The 21,108-nt window shown below is 35.4% G+C and overlaps 1 non-coding gene across 1 annotated transcript; it reads left to right on the top strand.

The window, feature by feature from the left end:
* The first annotated feature begins 1,914 nt into the window (after positions 1–1,914).
* LOC118840518 lies at positions 1,915–2,026 on the top strand. Its single transcript, XR_005009705.1, has one exon. It is a non-coding gene; the product is annotated as a U6 spliceosomal RNA (small nuclear RNA).
* The last annotated feature ends 19,082 nt before the right edge of the window (positions 2,027–21,108 follow it).

Below are 21,108 nucleotides of genomic sequence, written 5' to 3'. Positions count from 1 at the left end.
TGGAGAGACATCTTATTGAAATGGGCCATCAGTATAATCATATTTCTTGGAAAGAAATAGCAGGTAGATGATGACCCAGACCCAGTTTTATGTAGGTATAGAAAAGAGGACTGGATTGCCTTTAGGAAATTTTTATAGACTTTTTCATCATTCTAAGTTTTCCCCAGAAACCAAGACCCATCTTTTTTAGTAATAATATTCTTCTGATATTGCTATATGCCTATACTTTTTAGAGTACCATGAAATCCAAAGAACTAAATTTCAAGGTGTTGAAGCGGGGGGAGGGGGGGGGAAAGTTTTTGCATTGTGTTTATGGTAGGATCTATTAGAACCAAAGGTTTATTATGTAAACCAACAATTGCAAAGACAGCAGTTTCCCAAATCAACTTAATAATGCCACTCAATCAGAGAGAGAGAGAAAGAGAGAGAGAGAGAGAGAGAGAGAGAGAGACAGAGAGAGAGAGAGAGAGAGAGAGAGAGAGAGAGAGAGAGAGAGAGAACTTTGAGTAACAGACATGGACATGATCTGGAGCATTTATGCATTCTCAAGAGTAATGTAGGTTGCTATTTCCGATTTAGCATCTACATGTAAAGCACTGCAAGTTAGGACAGAATTGTTTACATCAAGGAAGTAAGCTCAAAGACCCTATTGTAGTATAAACAAGATAGGACATAACATACAATCTTAAGGATCTTCAGATGTTAGATTTTAATCACTGCAAAATTTCTAAACAGCTTTAGTTTCTTGTTGTTGCATTCTCAGAACAAACAGCTTTTGGTTCTTGTTTATCTTTTTTTTTTAAACCATCTTGCAAGCACGTAAGCAATGAAGCTTAATCTAATCTATGGCCATAATTTCTTAGCTTCCAGCTTGACTACAGTTTTGAGAATTAAATTCTAGTTTAATTAGAGGTCTAAATTTTTGTTTCTAGGTAGAGCTCCCAAAGGGCAATGGAAATGGGCACAGTGGGCAGGAGGGAGCTGTTGGATATTATCAATGAAAAATTCCACAGGAAACCTGGAATCCAGGGCATCACAAGCAAATGATATGATTGGCTGGGTTATAGAGGAATGGGCCAGTCATAGAGTAAAAGCGCTCTTGGTATCCATACAATGTAAAGACATATGGAAGAAGGCCCCTGCCATATTGGGACTGCCCTGGCTCCCTGTGGAATAGTAATGGTAAGAGCCACAAAAGAGAAGAAGGCGTGAAAGGTTGTAATTGGCATGGAAGATACTCTCTGCATAGGTGATATCAATGAGCCATAGAAATATGAAGTGCTGAAATATGCTGAAATATCTTACATGGATGGCTAGATAGATTTTCATATCTCTGTGCATTTTTGTTTTACCTTTGTAATAAAAAGAAACAATAATGAGAGAATTTTTATAGCTCTTTATGGTATATAAAGTACCTTTCAAATATTATCTCATTTGATGCATGCAGTGTCTCTTGGAGGTGGGTGTTATTATTAAGTCCATTTTATAGATGAGGGATTTGAAGTAGACAGAAGTAAAGTGACTTGCCCAGTGTCACACAGCTAGTAAGTGTGTGAGGGCAGATTTAAATTCAGGTCTTCTTGACTCCAGGTGTAATGCACTCTCTATTACATATCCTCACCAGAGTCGTAGTAGTTACAGTTTGACTTAAAGTCAGGAAAACTTAGGTTGTGTAATGTGTAATGGCTCCTTGTCAGTGTGTAAGTCACTTCAAACCAAAATGCTTTAGGTCTAAGAAGTTCTTTAAGACTATTGGTGGCAGAGGATTTACCAACCTGCATTAATAGAGGGAATTTCCTTACCAGGGAGTTCCTTATGATACCGAAATCACAGATCTAGTCCCTCTTCCTGTCTTCACCCTACCACGTAGCACTGTGGTGTATACATGGTAGATGGTTAATAAATGCTTGTCTTTTGCTCACTTCAGCAGCACATATACTAAAATTGAAATGATACAGAAAAGATTAATGTGGCAGCTGTGCAAGGATAATGTGCAAATTTGTGAAGTTTCATATTAAAAATTTGTGAAGTTTCATATTCATATAAAAAGAAAAAGGAAAAGGAAAAAAAGGAAGTGCTCATCTTGAATTCACTTAAAAGTTTTTGTAATATTCTATTGTTGGATACAATTTATACCATATAAAGAACCAAAGAGGCAAAAGGGAACATTTGATCAACCTTGCTTTCAAAGAGCAATCTTTCTTTCATTTGGATATTATTTAGGACTTCTTTCAATATAGTGGCTAACCTCTTTGGAAAACATTTATTTTTCTTTTTTACATCGCACTTTATCTCAATACACAACAGATTACTAAACAAAGTGATCATCACATTCATGTCACTCACAGAAGCTCCTATGATTTTGATGTACACATAGGGAACATGTTGTGGGTTTGTTTTTTATGTAGAAAGCCCTTAAGGCTATATTTTTATCTACCAAACAGAAGGATGTCTTCAAATCAAAAAGGATCTCCAGACATTCTGATTCACACTTGTAGTCTTTTTTGCTGGAGATACTGAGATTGGTGCACAGCTTGAGTTCTGGAGTTTTCAGCTACGATACAGCTAAAGTCATTCGGGGGTTACATTGAGTTCTGCACGAATATGGTGAACCTATGGGAGGTGAAGTCCACCAAATTACCTAAGGAGGGTAAACCAGCCTTGGTTGGAAAAACAGAACAGGTTATAGTTTCTGTGCTGATCAGTATATGGAATGAACCCGTGAGTGGCCTCTGTACTTCCATCTTGACTGATATAGGGACATCCAATAAATACCACTCCCCAGATCAAACAATAAACACTGTGCAAAGTGGTGCCCAATATTTGTATATAGGCCCATAAACTGGGTGTCCCCAAAGTCATACAGCAGTTTTAAAGTATGAAAATGTTGTTGTACATTTGAAAGGAATAGCAAGTTGTGCATAGTAGATTTGCACTTTCATATGCAATCATCATTTTTATTGTATTATGTTACAGAAATGCTTGTTTTATTCCATTTACTTTTGGGACACATTCATATGCATTATCCCCTTGTTATCATATCTCTGTGAATCAGGTAGATAGAAGAGGTATTTTTATCCTCTACTATTCATTCTAACTAATCTCTATACTTAGTAATATGATTGAAAAGAATTAGTCCATAGCACAAAGTTGTCTGAAAAAGTATGACTCTTCATAGGGCTAGGTCCAGAGCTGGATGTGAGCTCAGAACCTATCTCAGGAAATCTCCACATTTTAAACATGAAGAAACTGAATCCCAGGGAAATTAAGTGACTTGCCCAAGTCACATATTCATGTTCCTCACTGAGCCTCCTGACATTTTGATGTGTAGCTGGAGAATATCTTGTGTTTTTCCCGTGGAGAAGGAAGAAAGTAAAGAATCAAGCATTTATTCATCAGACACTGTGCTAAGTACTTTATAAGTGTATCATTTGATCTTCACAACAATGCTGGGAGGTAGGTGCTAGTATTATCCCCATTTTACAGTTGAGGAAACTGAGGCAGACAGAAGTTCAGTCAGTTGCTCAGGATTATGCAGTTAGTAAATGTCTAAGGATAGATTTGAACTCAGGTTTTCCTGATTCCAGGCCCAAAACTTTATTCAATGAACAGCTAAGATGCCTCTAGGTCTTTAAGGTTGAATTCTGCTCTGAAACAGAATAACTAAACAGTATCTCTGTGGTGTTTGACAATTTATATAGCCCTTTACATATGTTATCACATTTTGATCCTCACTACAGCTCTGGGACTTAGGCAAGATGATTATGCCCACTTTACAGATGAAAAAACTGAACCTCAGTGAGATTAAGTAATTTGCCCAGGGTCACACAGCTAGTAAGCTTTTGAGGCAGGATTTGAACTCTGGCCTTCCTGACTCCATGTTAGTGCTTTCCATCTACTTCATTGCTTAGTTGCCAGCATGCTTTTTTTTTTTTAAAAAAGGGGCCATCTAATCCAAATCTCTCATTTTACAGATGTTAAGTGATTTGCCAAATTACATGGGTAGTAAACTCCATAGGTGGGATTCCAAGCCAGGTCCTGATGTTTTCATTAAATATAATTTGAATGCGTGCCTAGACCATTTTACTGTAGATTTTATAGAGAGGGCCAAATCAGAATGAAAATTAGAAACTTATTGTTGTCTTCAGAGTTGTCCTATGTGTTTGGTGGGGTGGAAGAGTGCTAGGGAGCATAATTATTTAACTCTTCAAAATTTTCCTCTCTTGAATATAGCCTGGAAATTAAACTCTAAGTACCATTTAAAGTACATCATTTCCAGCATGCATTTTTTTTTTGCATATAGCTTTGTTTGGATCCAGCTGTTCTTCCTGACTTTATCTTGTTAAGTACCATTATTACTTCCTCACATAGGATATGAGGCAAAGAGGAAAAACAGTCCAAATGTGGTTCCCGTCTATGCAACCTGAATATTAAAAGTCATACCATTAAACAACGTGTGTGTGTGTGTGTGTGTGTGTGTGTGTGTGTGTGTGTGTGTGTGTGTATTAGCAAAGAACCAGGGCAGGTAGCTTTTCACATCTATGGGCAGGGGAGGGGTTCCCAAGAGGGTTGGGGATGTGATAGTGTTCCCCAGAGCAGATATAGAATATTTATTTGACTGCATTCTGCTATGCATTTGACAGCTTTATGTTACTTAAAAGTTACTTTGTGCCAAATAAAGTTTATTTTATGAAATTTCATTAATCTTGTTTATCTTACTTATTTCTTATTTTTCTATGCATTTTAAATTCCAGAATGTATTTCATTTTCTATTGAATAGGGTATATGAAGAAGGAAAGCCAAGGAGTATGGGGACCAAAAATTTGGAAACACATGGACTATGGGAGCAGTTTTTTTTTCATTTTTGTTAATTAATTTTTAGTTTTAGTTTGCAGCATTCAGTTCCTCAAGTTTTTGAGTTTCAAATTTTCTCCCCCTCCTTCTCCTCCCCCCTCCCCACCCAAAAAAGCATACAATCAAATATAGGTTCTACATATCCCTTCACACTAAACATATTTTCACAACAGTCAAGTTGTAAAGAAGAACTATAACCCATGGAATGAATCACAAGAAAGAAGAAACAAAAACAAAAACAAAAACAAAAAAAAAGAGAGAGCAAATAGTTTGCTTCAATCTACATTCAGACTCTGTAATTCTATCTCTGGATGTGAATCACTTTTTCCATCATGAATCTTTTGGAGTTGTCTTAGAACCTTGCATTGCTGAGAAGAGCCAAGTCTATCAAAGTTAGTCATCACAAATACCATGTGTCTGTAACTGTGTATCATGTTCTCCTGATTCTATTCCCTTCACTCAGCATCAGATATATGTCTTGCCAAATTATTATGAAGTCCTCCTGCTTCTCATTTCTTATTGCACAATGGTATTCCATTACATTCATATACCACAACTTGTATAGCCATTCCCCAATTGATGGACATCCCCTTGATTTCCAATTTTTTGCCACCACAAAAAGAGCTCCTATAAATATTTTTGAACATACAGGTCCTTTTTCCACTTGTGTTATTTCTTTGGGATATGGCCCTAGAAGTGGTATTGCTGGGTCAAAGCGTACACATATTTTTATAGCCCTTTGGACAAAGTTCCAAATTGCTCTCCAGAAAGGTTAGATCAGTTCACAACTCCACCAACAATGCATTAGTATTCTAATTTTCCCATACCCTCTCCAGCATTTATGATTTTCCTGTTTTGTCATGTTAGTCAATCTGAGAGGAGAGATGTGGTACCTAAGAGTTGTTGTGATTTGCATATCTCTAATCAACAGTGATTTAGAGCATTTTTTCATATGCCTATAGATATCTTTAATTTCTTCCTCTGAAAACTGCCTGTTCATATCCTTTGACCATTTCTCAATTTGGGAATGACTTGTATTTCTATAATACAGGTTCAGTTCCCTGTATATTTTAGATATAGGGCCTTTATCAGAGACACTGGTTGTAAAGATTTTCTACCAATTTTCTGCTTCCCTCTTAATCTTTGTTGCATTGGCTTTGTCTATACAAAATTTTTTCAATTTAACACAGTCAAAATTATCCATTTTGCATTTTGTAACACTCTCTATTGCTTGTTGGGTCATGAATTCTTCCCTTTCCCATAAATCTGATAGGTAAACTATTCCTTGCTCTCCCAGGTTGCTTATAGTATCAGCCTTTATGTCTAAATCTTGAACTATGGGGGCAGTTTTTTAATAAAAAGGAGATAGACATGATCATAAAAGAAAAAAATAGATAATTTCTATTTCATTAAATTTAAAAACTTTTTTTTTGCTAACCAAATCAACTCAACCAGGATGAAGAAGGAATCTGTCACCTGAGGGAAAAAAATCTGGCATCAAATATCTCAGATAATTGAAAATAAATAGGTCAACTATCTACTACATGTCAGGCACTGTACAAAGTGCTAGGAATACAAAGGAGGCATTGCTTTCAGGAAGTTAACACTCTAATCAGGGAAACAACATGAAAACAAATATATACAAAGCAAGCTATATACAGGATAAATAGGAAATAATTAACTGAGAGAAGGCACTAGAATTAAGTGGTGTTGAAGAAGGCTTCCTGTAGAAGGTAAGTATTTAGTTTAGACTTAAAGGAAGCTAGGAAGGTCAGTAGTCAGAATGAAGAAAGGATAATTATTCAGAAGTGGGGTGACAGCCAGAGAAAATGCCCAGGGTCAAGAGGCAGAATGTCTTGTTTGTGGAAAAGCCAGGAAGCCAGTGTCACTGGATCGAAGAATACATGTTAAGAAGTATGTTGCAAGAAAATTGGAAAGGTAGGTGGGAACTAGGTTATGACAGGCTTTAAATGCCAAACAGAACATTTTGTATTTGCTTCTGGAAGCCATAGGAAGCCACTGGAGTTTATTGAGGAGTGGAGTGACATGATAAGATCTGTGTTTTAGGAAATGCACTTTAATGGCTGAATGGAAGATGGCTTGGAGTGGGGAGAGTTTTGAGGCAGGCAGATCCAACATCAAGCTATTGGTCTGATATTCAAGATATACAGGAAACTAATACAGATATACAAGATCAAAAATAAAGCCAAATTCTATATAAATATAGAGACCAAACTTTTCCTGAAGAAGAGATGAAAAATCTACCTCCTTTTTTTATTCTTTGCTTTAGTGGAGGATTGTAAATGTGACACAGCAAAATTCTTAGACTTGGTTGAAGTGTAGTTTTTCTGAATTGTTTTATTTGTTTATTTTCTTACACAGGATGGCTTGCAGGGTAGGAGTGGAAAGAGGTGTGGAAATTTATCAATTTATATTGATAAATGAATATCCTTTCCTGAGGAGTATATGCCTTCTCATTTAATAAGAACTTGATATTAATAATCAGATGATTACTTGAACAATCATCTTTGTTGCTGGATCTTTCAAGGAATCTATATGATTTAACATACATATGAAAATTATTTTGTTGGAGGGCAACCTTTAAGATAGTGTTTTCTTCTATCAAATCAATGTGTAAAAACAAAGATGTCAAAAATTTTAAAAGTTAAAAATGTAATGGTTACACTATGAAAATTACTATCAAAATGCAAACACATCTGTTCCCTTTCTAGTCTTTGCTTTTTCTAGGACATTTCCAGTGCTTTCACAATAATGTTATTTATTATTTTATGTAGCAAGGTGGTACAGTGGATAGAGTGCTGGTTCTGAATTCAAGAAGACCTGAATTCAAATCCAGCCTCAGATATTTAATAGCAATGTGATCATGGGAAAGTTACTTAACTTATCTGCCTCAGTTTCCTCAACTGTAAAATGGGGAGGAGAATAATAGTGCCTACCCTCCTGGGCCATTGTGAGGATCAGATGGGATAATATTTGGAAAGTAGATAGCACAGTGCCCGGAACATAGTAAGTGCTTTAAAAAATGCTTCTTCTCCTTGCTCTCTTATCTGAATCCTTCCTAGCTTTCTATTAGTTCATTTTCTCCAATGTATTTGGCTGTTTTCTGAGGAAATACTGATGGTTGTGTTCTGTTACCCTCATCCACTGTAGTTTTCAAGGGTTATATTCTAAAACAGGATTGACCTTGACTATTATCTTTGTCTTCTTGGCCATGAAATTTGTCTATTTTCTGAGTGAAGCAGGGTCTAGGCTCTTTTTGTCTAATGAGTGACTATTTTCCATTGGTTAAACTTTTCCAAGCAATCATGCAAGAATTGGTATCTTTACTTTCGTCTTTTTAGAAAATAACTTTTCAAAATAACTGTTTAAACAAATTGGGATTGTTGTAATGATAATAGTTATAATGGTAATAGTAATAATAATAATATTAATAATAGCTGGTAGGGCATTTAAGGCTTAGAAATACTTTTGCCATATTATCTCTGCTTTCTCACTCATTCTTTTCCTTCTTAATAGATATTTTGAAACAGTGACAAAGATGCCAGTGTCACTTACTCTAGACTAAGACTTAAGTGGAGACTCTTGTAAATAATTTACATAAATTGAAGCTTTTCATTAAGTTATTCTAATGCCCCATTGATGTGTGGGGCTAACCCTACATTTTCAAAGATAATGCCAATACAGCTTGAGTTCTTTCCAATCGAGAAGACTTTTAAGTCTGGGCCTGGGGATAGACTTTATCTCTTATTTGAATTCCAGCTTAGCTAAAGACAGGGACATCATAATCAAAAGCTTGACTTATAGGTAATGATTTTAATAACACCATAGCAATTTATAAAAATGCTCTTCTAAGACATAAAAGGTTTGTGATTGCTGCAGGGAGTGTTCACAATGAGGAAATCATGGATCCTTGAAGTGAAGAATTTGGTGCACAATTTAATGCCCTGATCTTTTACATGCTGCTCCACATTCATAATATTTGACTTAGAGGTAACATCTAGGGCAAAGACTACATCTAGTATATTCTATGAATCTGTGGTTTCTCTATTTGGCTTCCATGGGTTGATGAACAAGGTCTTTCCTATTAGTTTAGCCTGTGTACTGAGGGAATTCTTTATTTCCCAGTTTCTGTTGAGTTGTATGCTACATAATACCATATATTTACACAAGGCTTTTTAGATTTTTAAAGGGTTTACTCACATATTATTCCCTTTTGATCCTCATAATATCCCTTTGAGTCAGGGAGGTGGAGAATGGCTGTCCTCTTTTAAGAACTGAGGACAGTGAAGTAAATAGAATTTGAATGACTTGCTAAAAGTTATAGATCAGGTTATTAAGGGAGCTGGTATTAAGGGAGCAGGTGTCCTGACTTTCAGCATCATTATATATATTTCTATAGTGTTTTATAATTTATAAATTGCTTTTGTCAGCCCTGAGGCCTGCAGTGGAAGCATTCCTATCTGCATTTTATAGACTAGGAAAATGAAATGCACAAAGATGAGAAGACTTGCCTAGGGTCACACAGTCAGTAAGTGGTGAATTTAGGATTAAGTAGCAGGTTTCTTGATCTCTTTGGGATATAAACCTAGTAGTGGAATTGCTAGGTGAAAGGGTATGAGAAGTTTTATAGCCCTTCGGGCATAGTTCCAGATTGTTCACAATTTCACCAATAGTGATTTTTTTTTCCCACATCTCCTCCAGCATTTGTCTTTTCTGTCATGTTAGTCAATCCAATAGGTATGAGGTGGTATCTCAGAGTTGTTTTAATTTGCATTTCTCTAATCAATAGTGATTTAGAGCATTTTTCATGTCACTTGATAGCTTTGATTTCTTCTGAAAACTGTTCATACCCTTTGACCATTTATCAACTGGAGAATGGCTCTAATTTTTATAAATGTGGCTCAGTTGCCTATGCATTTGAGAAATGAGGCCTTTATCAGAGAAACTTGCTATAATTTTTCCATTTCTTGTTTTTCTTTTAAATTTGGTTGTTTGTGCAAAAACTTTTAAATTTCATGTAATCAACATTGTCCATTTTATTTCCCACGATCTTTTCTACCTTTTGTTTGGTCAAAAATTTTTTCTTTATGCATAGATCTGACAGGTAAATTTTCTCATAATCCCCAAATTTACTTCTTATATCACCCTTTTTTCCATTTTGACCTTATCTTGCTATGGGGTATGAGATGTTCATCTATGCTTAGTTTCTTCCAAATTGCTTTCCAATTTTCCCAACAGTTTTTGTTAAATATGTGAGTTCTTGTCCCCAAAACCTAGATCTTTGGGTTTATCAAACATTAGATTACTATGGTCATTTACTACTGCATATTCTGTGCTTAATCTATTCCACTGATCTACCACTCTCTTTCTTAGCTAGTACCAGGATATTTTCATGATTACTACTTTGTAAGACCACCTTCCTTTACATTTTTTTCATTGATTCCCTTGACATTCTTCACCTTTTGTTCTTTCAGATGACTTTTGTTACTATCTTTTGTAGTTTTGTAAAATAATTCTTTGGTAGTTTGATTGGAATGACACTGAATATGTAAATTAACAGGTAGAACTGTCATTTTTTATTGTATTGACTCAACCTACTTATAAAAAATTAATATTTCTCCGATTGTTCAGATCTCTTTTTGTCTAAAAGGTGATTCATAATTGTGTTCATGCAGTCCCTAAGTTTGTCTCAGTACATAGACTCCCAAATATTTTATATTGTCTGAAGTTGTTTTAAATGAAATTTCTCTCTTTGTCTTCTTCTGCTGGGTCTTGTTGTTGATATATAGAAATGCTGATGTTTTGTGTGGGTTTATTTTATATCTCGCACCTTTTTGCTAAAGTTGTTAATTGTCTCAACTAATTTTAGTTGATTCTCTAGGGCTCTTTAAGTATGCCATCATATCTGCAAAGAGTGATAGTTTTGTTTCCTCATTGCCTAGTTTTATTCCTTTGATTTCTTTTTCTTCTCTTATTGCTGTAGCTAACACTTTAGTATAATACTGAATAATATTGGTGATAATGGACATCCTTGCTTCACCCTTGTTCTTATTGGGAAGGCTTAAAGTTTATCTCCACTACAGATAATACTTGTTCTTGGTTTTAGATAGATACTACTTATCATTTTATGAAAGGATTCATTGGTCCCTATGCATTCTAGTGTTTTTAATAGGAATGGGTGTTTTGTCAAAGGCTTTTTCTATCTCTATTGATATGATCATAAGGTTTTTGTTACTGATATGGTCAATTATGCTGATACTTTTCCTAATATTGTTAGCCCTGCATTGCTGGCATAAATCCCCTCTGGTCATAGTTTGTAATCTTCTTCTTTGATTTTGCACTCCTTGATTTATGTATCAAAATCATATTTATGTCATAAAGAGGAATTTGGTAGGATTCCTTCTTTACATTTTTTTCAAATATTCTATATAGCATTGAGATTAATTGTTTTTTTTTAATAATTGGCAGAATTCACTTGTATATCTGCCTGGTACTGAGATTTTTTTCTTAGGGAGCTCACTGATGTCTTGTTCAATTCTTTTTTTTTCTAAAACAGGGTTATTTGTGTATGCTATGTCCTCATCTGTTAATCTGGGAAGCTTACATTTTTGTAAATATTAATCCATTTTACTTAGGTCATCAGTTTTACTGGTATATCACTGGGCAAAACAACTCCTAATAATTTTTTTTACTTTTACTTTCATTGGTGGTGCATTTGCCTATTTTCATTTTTGATGGTAGTAACTTTTTTTTCTTTTTCCAATCAATTTAACCAATGATTTATCTATTTCATTGTTTTTTCATAAAAGCGATTCCTACTTTTATTTATTAGTTCAATATTTTTAACTTTAAATTTCATTAATCTTTCCTTTAATTTTTACAATTCTCTTTTCATGATTAATTGATTTTAATTTTTCTCTTTCTAGTATTTTTAGTTGCATAGGCAATTCCTTGATTTGTTTTTCTCTCTTTTATTGATGTACACACTTAGAGATATAAATTTTCCCTGACTTACTGTTTTAGCTGTGTTTCACAAATTTTGGAATGTTGTCTCATTGTTGTCATACTCTTTAATGAAATTATTGATTATTTCTATGATTTGCTCTTTGACCCATTCATTCTTTAGGGTTAGATTACTTAGTTTCCAATTAAGTTTTAATCTATGCTTCCATGACCCTTTGTTGAATGTATTATTGTATCTGTTTTGAAAATGGTACATTTAATATTTCTGCTTTTCTGCATGTGGTTGTCAGGTTTTCATGCCTTAATAAGTGGTCAATTTCTGTGTAGGTGACAAGTACAGATGAGAACAAGGTATACTCCTTTCTATTCCCATTTATTTTTCTCCAGAAGTCTATTTTTTAACATGAGATAATTTTCTCCATTCTTCCTCTCCCTTTCTCCTTCTCCCAGGGCATCCTTCTTTCTTGTTTATCCAGGTGTTTTTTTTTTTACATCATTCAACATAATCAACTCACTCTCATGCCTTCTTTCTATATAGAATTCTTCTAACTACCCTAATACTAATAGATTTATTAGAAGTTATGCATATCCTCTTCCCATATAGAAAGGTAAACAGTTTAACCATATTGAGTCCCCATAACACAGGAGAAGCTATTTCTAAATATGGTCCAGAAAAAAGTACCACTTAGGAACTAGCGCTAAAGATAGCAAGCAGTAGGTAAACCTGGAGAGAGGTTTGTTTTAGAGGCATTTGCATCAACAGAAATCATAAGCTCACAGCTTTTTAAACTTCCAATGATCTTACATGCCTATGAAAGACCAGGAATGTGGTTAAACATATAGTTCCTTGTCCCCTGGGACTTGTAACTTTGTCTTTGTCTTTATGCCTTTATCTCACTCATTTGTCTACATGAGAGAGTGGAAAAGATTTAGAATAAAAACATACACTGTTGAACCACGAATCCCAGAACTGTTTGGCAGTTACTAGGTATATGATCCTTACATGCATAATAAACAGGTATAGTGTAGTTTACAGAGAAATAGATAAAGAGGTATATAAAATTTTCATCATGAGTTATATTTGTCTTTAACAGAGAGGGACCTTGGATCAGGAGGTTCATTCCAAAGAAAAAATTTAAAAACCTCTGAGTAGAGACTAAACTTAATTCCTCTGCCCCTGAAAAAAAAAAAACTACAATGAACTTTGCATCTGAGGCAAATCACCTCTTGCCTTCTATGTGAGTTTGGAAGAGATCAGATATGCCACTCAAAGTGGAAAAAATGTTGAGAAAAGTTTTCTGCATTCTCTCTAGTATTATGGCCAGTGCTATGGAGGAGAAAAGGTAACTGCCTTTCTACAAGCCTCTGCCTTTGACTTAAAAGACCATACGAGAGACTAATCTCATGAGGAAGAGATAGTACTATAACCAAGGACTTTACCTGAAGACATTAACTAGGGCAGAGGAATGCTCCACAACTATACACAAAGTGGGACCACTCCTCAAAGTAACCATCTAAATAGTGTCCAGCCTCAGTAGTAAACTCCATTTTTAGGGAGAAAATGTTTAGCAGATCAGAGGAGACCTAACTCCAGCACAGACCAGTGAGGAAGAGTCCTGGTGGGATCAACATGATGACATCACTAGAAGACATAAGAAGCCTTGAGACGGTAGAGATCTGTTTCATGTACATGTGTCCTTTCTGTGCCTATACTTCCCAGTGATGGTGAATATATTTGTGGGAGAGTATGACCCAAGTTAATCATGGAAATATTTTATTACTTTTTTCTTATTATGTCATTTTGTTAAATACCTTTGAACTAACTGCTTCCTCTGTCTAACTAATAAAGATAAATGTAGCAATGGGGGCTTGTGATCTATGGTTTTATAGATACCAGACCCAGAGAGTACTTTGAACCTGGGCTCAACATCTTTGGGAAATCTACCCTGGACATATCACCTAAGATTATTGCATTGATTTCTTTATTGCTTTTCTGCCTGGTGTTTCTATATAATCAAAGAATGGGCTTTTTCTATGAGCCATGGATCACTCAGCCCTCTCCTTAAATAGTCTCCTAGTAGCTTACTCAGTGCTTTTTCTTCTGAGTATACTACTTAGCAATTTACTATATATTGGCAAACTTGTTAAAAGTCTGCCTCTGCTGATGCATTTAATATTTTGACTTTGAGGCTCTAACCAAGCATGAAGCAAAGGAAAACACATGTCTCAATGAGTGCAGACTTGCATTTTCTTTCCCTTGATTTTATTACAAATATCTCTCTGGAGCTTACTCCATCACCAATTCCTGTCATCAGTAGGCAGGTAAAATTAAAAGCCCACATTCAAAGGTGTCAATATGTGGTGTGTATTCATGGGGTCATTTTTTGGGACCAGATCTGTGATTTCATCAGTATAAAGTGCTCCTGGTAATAGTGTAGATGCATGTTTGTGACCTTAATGCCAGGGTTCACTTCTATGTGTGGGAAGCAGAGTGAATAAGTATTTATCTAGTGCCTACTACATGCCATCCATTATGGTAAGCATCCTACAAATATCTGATCCTCATTTGATTTTCACTGAGATGTAGGTGCTGTTATTTCTTATTTTATAGTTGAGGAAACAAGGTTGACTTGTCAACGGTCACATAGCTAGTAAGCGTCTGAAGATGCATCTGAACTCAGATCTTTCTGACTTTAGGTCAAGTACTCTTCCCACTGCACTGCCTAGTTATCTTATACCTATATTTTCCTAATGAGTTTAGGACTCTTTCTAGTACACTGTCCTACCTAACAGTACAATGCGTACCTCTGTGTTGTCAGCTTTAATATGAAGACATTGAATTAGATGACATCTAAGGTCCTCCTCAGTTCTAAATCTGTGATCCCATTATTCTATTCTCTCCCATCCCCTCCCCCATTTACTTATTTCCATGCTTAGCATTGGGTGGGTTTTAAAGGAGCTTATTGCTTTTTTCTCAGTCCTTACACTGAGGAAGTTCTTCCAATTCAAGCCCATATATTTGACCCATAATCATAGAATTGCAGTTTCAAGCAGCTTCCAAATTTATCTAACCCAACTCCATCCCAAAGTGTGAATCCTATGTGTAACATCTGAATGAACGTATCATCCAGCCTTTGCTGGAAGACCCCTAAAGATAGTTAGCCATTGAGCAATTATTAAGTGCTGACTATGTGCCAGGCATTGTGCTCAATGCTGGGGATATAACAAAATGAAAAAATGCTGTCCCTGGATGGGCAAAGAAGAAAACATAATTTCTAGCATCAAAAATGAAAATGGTGAATTTACAAACAATGAAGAATTGAGGGAGAGGAGAGACAACTACATACTAGGTAGACAGATAGATAGATAGACAGATAGATAGATAGCCATGAGGCAGAGGTGAAGTAGAAGAACATTCCAGATGTGAACAGCCAATGCAAAAGCAGAGAGGGAGGAAATTAAGTCATGTGAGAGGAAAATCAATTATTAGAAACTATTTCATCCAACTATATGCCAATACAATTGACAATCTAAATTAAATGGATAGATATTTATAAATACATAAATTGCCTAGATTAACAGTACTTTAACTGTCTTAGAAAAGGAAATTGAACAAGTCAGATGGATTTATAAGTAAATTCTACCAAACATTTAATTCTAATACTACATAAATTGCAATATGTAATAAAACAAATATGTCGTATTATTAATAGAAAGGGTCCTACCAAATTCCTTCTACAATACAAATATGTTGTCAATACATAAATCAGGCAGATGGAGAGAAAAATGGAGAAAAAAACTATAGACCAATATTCCTAATGAATATTGACACAAAATTTTAAAATAAAATATTAATAAGTAGGCATTAGCAACATATCCTAAAGACCACAAATTATGACCAGGAATTTATATCACAAATTCCAGGCTGGTTAAACATTAGAATGTTATAAGCATAATTGACCATATGAATAGCAAAAACAACAAAAATCATACAATCATATCACTAGATTAAGAAAAACTTTTGACAAGATACAACATCCATTGCTCTTAAAAACACTAGAAAACATGAGTAAAAATAACTTCTCTTAATATGATAAGTAGTATCCGTCTAAAATCAAAAGCCAGCATTATTTTTAATGGAGTGTTCTAATAAGATCAAGGGTAAAACAAAGATTTCCACTAGCACCATTACTATTCAATATTTTGCTAGATATGCTAGCTATAGCAATAAGACAAGGAAAAATAAATTGAAGGAATATGCATAGGCAAAGAGGAAATAAAATTATTATTTTTTTGCAGATGATATAATGGTATACTTAGAGAACCCTAGAGAGTCAACTAAAAAAACAATTGAAACAATTAATGACATGAGCAAAGCTGAAGTATATTAATACACATACACATCATTTTCATTTCGGCATATTATCAACAAACTCCGGCAGGAAAAGATAGAAAGAGAAATTTTGCTTAAAATAACTACAAATAGCATAAAATACTTGCCAATCTCCCTACCAAGACACACATAGGAACTATATGAACACAATTATAAAACAATCTTGACACAAATTAAGATAAATCTTAAAAAAATGGGAAAAATTTAAGTGTTTATAACTAGGCCAAGCCAATATAAAAAATGACAATATTACCAAATGAATTCATTGATTCAGTGATGAACCAATCAAACTACCAAAGGATTACTTCGTAGAGCTTTAAAAAATAACAAAATTCCTCTGGAAGAAGACAAGGTCAAGAATTTCAAGGGAAGCAATGGAAAACAAAGCTGTAATCATCGAAACAATTTGGTACTGGGTAAGAAATAGAGAGGTTGATCAGTGGAATAGATTAGGTAAAAAATATACAAAAGTTAATGAGCACAGTAGCCTAGTATTTGATTAATCTCCTATTGGGGTAAAACACACCATTGAACAAAAACTGTTGGAAAAACTGGAATAGTCTGGCAGAAATTAGGTATAGACCAAAATATTAAACCTGATACCAAGTCCAAATGGGTACATGATTTAGATATAAATGATATCATAAACAAATTAGAGGAGCATGGAAGAAATTGCCTGTCAGATCTATGGATAGGGGAAGAGTCTATGATGAAACAAATTGAAGCGTATTTTCTTCGATGTAAGTGGTTAACATGGGTATTTTTTCTGGAAAAAATATATGTAATATTTATTTTTCTTGCCTTCTCAATGAGAAGAGGAAGGGGAGGTAAGAAGTAGAGAATTGGGAACCAGAAATAAAATTGAATAAACAAAACAAAACACTGTGCCTGTCCTCAAGGAGATCACATTCAAATGGGGGAAGCAACAAAGAAAAAAAAATTCCTATCACACACACACACGCACACACACACACACACGCACACACACACTTGTGTGCGTGTGCATGTGCGTGTGTGTGTTTCTCTTTTCTGAGATCCCTAGTTCCTTCATTAGACTCTGGCATTGCATGTTTTTCCCTTCACTCCCCATTGTGGCTACTCCCTTGGGATACGCTACAATTTATCAACTCCCCTTTGACAAACTGACTGCTTGTAACCATCCAAATGACAGCTCTTCATAATTAATCCTCTTGAGATTCTCCTTACACTTCCCCTCTATATGCTAAATTGTTTCAGATCTTTGGGCATCTTCTCATGATTTTTACATAATGTAACTTTCCAACTCTTTATTGTAACACAATTTGTTATGTGACAATGGTGTAGCAAAAAGGTCTCTATTTGGATGTCAGAGGAATTAGGTTCAGATCTCTACTCTAATAGCTCTACAAGGCCATGGGCAAGTCAATTCCTCTGTTTGGACCTGAGTTTCTTATTCTGTAAAATGTAGGTATTAGACTACATGGCCTTTGAGGTTCCTTTTAGTTGTAAGTCTATAAACCTCTGTTCTTTAAAAGAAGGTTGTTAAATTAAATGATATCAAAGGTCTTTTAAAAATGTTTCCAATTTCTTTTAAAAATTATGTAATATTTTATTTTCTTCCCAATTGCATGTAAAAACAATTTTTAAATTTTTTAAAATTTTGATATTCAAATCCTCACCCTAAGTCCCTTCCCTCCTCCCTCATTCAGAAGGCAAGCAATTTGATATAGGTTATACACGTGCAGTCATGCAAAACATTTTTCCGTATTAGTTTTATTGTTAAAGAAAGCACAGACCAAAAATGAAAATAAAGTTTTAAAAAAATATGTTTTGATCTGCATTCAGACTCCATCAGTTCTCTTTCTGGAGATGGATAGCATTTTCCTCAGAAGTCCTTCAGAATTGTCTTAGATCATTATATTGCTGAGAATAGCTAAGTCATTCACAGCTGAGCATCGCACAATATTGCTGTTACCATGCGCATGTATTCTCTCTCTATGTTCATGTTCTTGCATAAAATTGCTAATATGGAAATGTTTTACATGATCGCACATGTATAACCTATATCAGATTGCTTACCATCTCAGGGTGTAGTGGAGACAGAAGGAGGAATAGAATTCAGAATGCAAAAATCTAAAAAAAAAAGAATGTTAAAAACTGCTTTTACATGTAATTAGGGAAAAGTTAAAATATTACTTTAAAAATATAAGGTGCTTAAGGGCAGGAACTATTTTCCTGTTGCTTTGTATCCCTAGAGATTAATATAGTGGGTGGCACATAGCAAGGGCTTAATAAATACTTGTTGACTGAGTGCCCAGCTTTACTCTCTTGCCATCTTCTCAGCAGCACTCTCAGTGCCAGGACCAAAAATCACGACCACCAAGATTAAACCTGTTCCATATAAACCCATAGCTACATGTAGTATTGGGCCACTGAGTGTCACCAGGGCTATTTGGTAGTAAACCAATGTAATTTACTTTTCCAACATCACATTAATAATTAATTTATGATACAAATATTCACTTTCAAGGAGTACGTATAGGCTCAGAGAGATGATTATAGAAAAACTGGATATAATCAGTATGGCTGGGAGGCAATCTGGTGAAATGGATAGGGAGCCTCCCTTGAAGACAGGAAGACCCAAGTTCAAGTCTCTCCTCTGACATATACTCCCTAAGGAAGCCATCTAACTTCTCAGTGTTGTGGGTTGGTTGGTTATTGTCCTTCATTCTCGAAGAAGACCAAAATGACATCATTTTACTAGAGTTAAGTTACAGTGTGTCTGACTGTGACTGATTAGATCAACATGAGGTCAGAATGTTCTATGATAGGTCAAGCACAAATAGTTCATGTGAACATTTGGGGTGGATCATCTAAATTTGCACATCTTGCTTTTCTTTTGAGCTACTTCAATTCTGCTTTGCTCATATAGCACATTACCTTCTCTGATGTGGGCATACCATGCTGATCAGTCTTGTGCCAGTGTCTCCCATGTCACACGATCAATTCCAAAGTTCATAAAAGAGACCTTGAGAGTGTCCTTGTATCATTTCTTCTGACCACCATTTGAGCACTTGCCCTGTGTGAGTTCTCCATAAAATAGTCTTTTTGGCAATCATACATTTTGCATTCAAAGTGGTCAGCCCATCAGAGTCTGTCTTCCATTTACCTAAAGGCAATAAAACTTTGTGAATTAACCCTCACAGCAAACATTGGCATTTAATAGACTATGTGATTGTAAAGAGAAGAGACAGACAGGATGTGAAAGTGACAAAGGCAATGTGTGGTACAGAGTGATGGACTGATCATAGACTTATCCTCTCCAAGCTAATTATTCACATTCAACAAAAGCAGCAGCCCCAAGGCAAAATGACTACCAGAAGAATTAATGTCAACAGATGAGAGCTCTTCTCTGAGAGGGAACAGTTTGTTGCTAACTTGGAGTGAAAGTTGAGCCAACACAAAGTTGGCAACAGTGGAGCAGAAAAGGGGTAGGTAGCTTTCAGAGATTTCAGTGTATAGCACTGCATTTGCTCATCTGGGTCAGAACTTCTCGGTGGTGTGAGGAGCTTTCCAAGAATATAAGTTGCAGAGAAGGTGCTTAATTGTTCTTGTACAGCTCCTCACCAGGGCCTTCCCTAAACCAATGAAATCACAGAACTAGTCCTATCCCATGATTATTCTTTTTATGATTATATATAATCACCAAGTCCTAATGCATGAAAATATAATCCTTTAATGGCAGGAAAGAAAACCATAAATGAGCATCTTTTCTATTAAAGCTACCTATTCATCCTTTTATGACAGGTAGGTGGTACCCTGGATAGACTGCTGGGCCTACAGTAAGAAAGATCTGAATTCAAATTTAGCCCAAACATTTATTAGTTTGTAGCTATGAGCAAGTCACTTAGCATTTGTCTGCCTCAGTTTTTCAGCAGTAAAATGGGGGTGATAATAATATAACCTACCTTCCAGAGGTGTTTGGGGATCAAATAAGATAAAGTTTTAAATGATAAGCACAGTGCTTGCATATAGTAGGTGCTTAATAAATTCTTCTTCCCTTCTCTGGCTTGTTACCCTTATAGTTATGGAATGGCAAATTTACCTTTATTTTAAAGGTGAGGACTGGGACGGATTAATGCTTTAATCCTTTCAGCGCACAGCACAAACCTTATCCATTTCTCTCTTCATTCCTTAGAGACCAAGAAATCCCCAAAGACTAATTTTTCTGAGCTGTTGAAGAAGGATTCTGCTTTTGGGCATCAGTGGGCTGAGACAGGTCAGATGGTTATTTGTCCCTTCATAACATCAATCTTCCCGTATACTTCAGCATGATATACTCATGGTCAGAGTAAAACTCTTGCAGAGGCTTGACTTCGTATGACCGCACATTATATAACAAACATCCTAATCAAGGCAGATAACTATAGCCATGCCCATTTCTTGATATTAGTCAGGAGTGAATATTAAAGTTATAACTAACCAAATGGTCTTATTTTGATACCTGATCATTGTGCTAATGGGACCACTCATCCTTTGCTTCTTGCTTCCAAGGGAAAGTTTGTGAGAGAAGCAATTTTTCTGCCTGATAACAGCAACAGAAGTCCAGCGTCTTCCTGGGACATGTATCTAGGATATAACAGGGAATATTGTGAGGCTTATCAAAACAAAAGAAAACTACCTACTTCTACTGATTCCTGTTAGCACAGATGACACTGTCAGAACGACTCTAAAGAGTATTGCCATCACTAATGAAATCTTGGGCAAGAGAATGAAGACTTTAAGGATGCAGGCTGTATTGTCCACTCTGTTACTCGTTGAAGTCAGGGGGTGAAGAAGTGAAAAATAAATTTGAGAAATGAACAGCTGGCAAAGAAGCTAATGTCTGAGAATGGGGT

This window comes from Trichosurus vulpecula, chromosome 2, assembly GCF_011100635.1.
Source record: "Trichosurus vulpecula isolate mTriVul1 chromosome 2, mTriVul1.pri, whole genome shotgun sequence".
In the NCBI taxonomy this organism is placed as follows: Eukaryota; Metazoa; Chordata; class Mammalia; order Diprotodontia; family Phalangeridae; genus Trichosurus; species Trichosurus vulpecula.
Note: the sequence above shows the minus strand (reverse complement) of the source record. Positions and strands in the feature narration are given on the sequence as shown.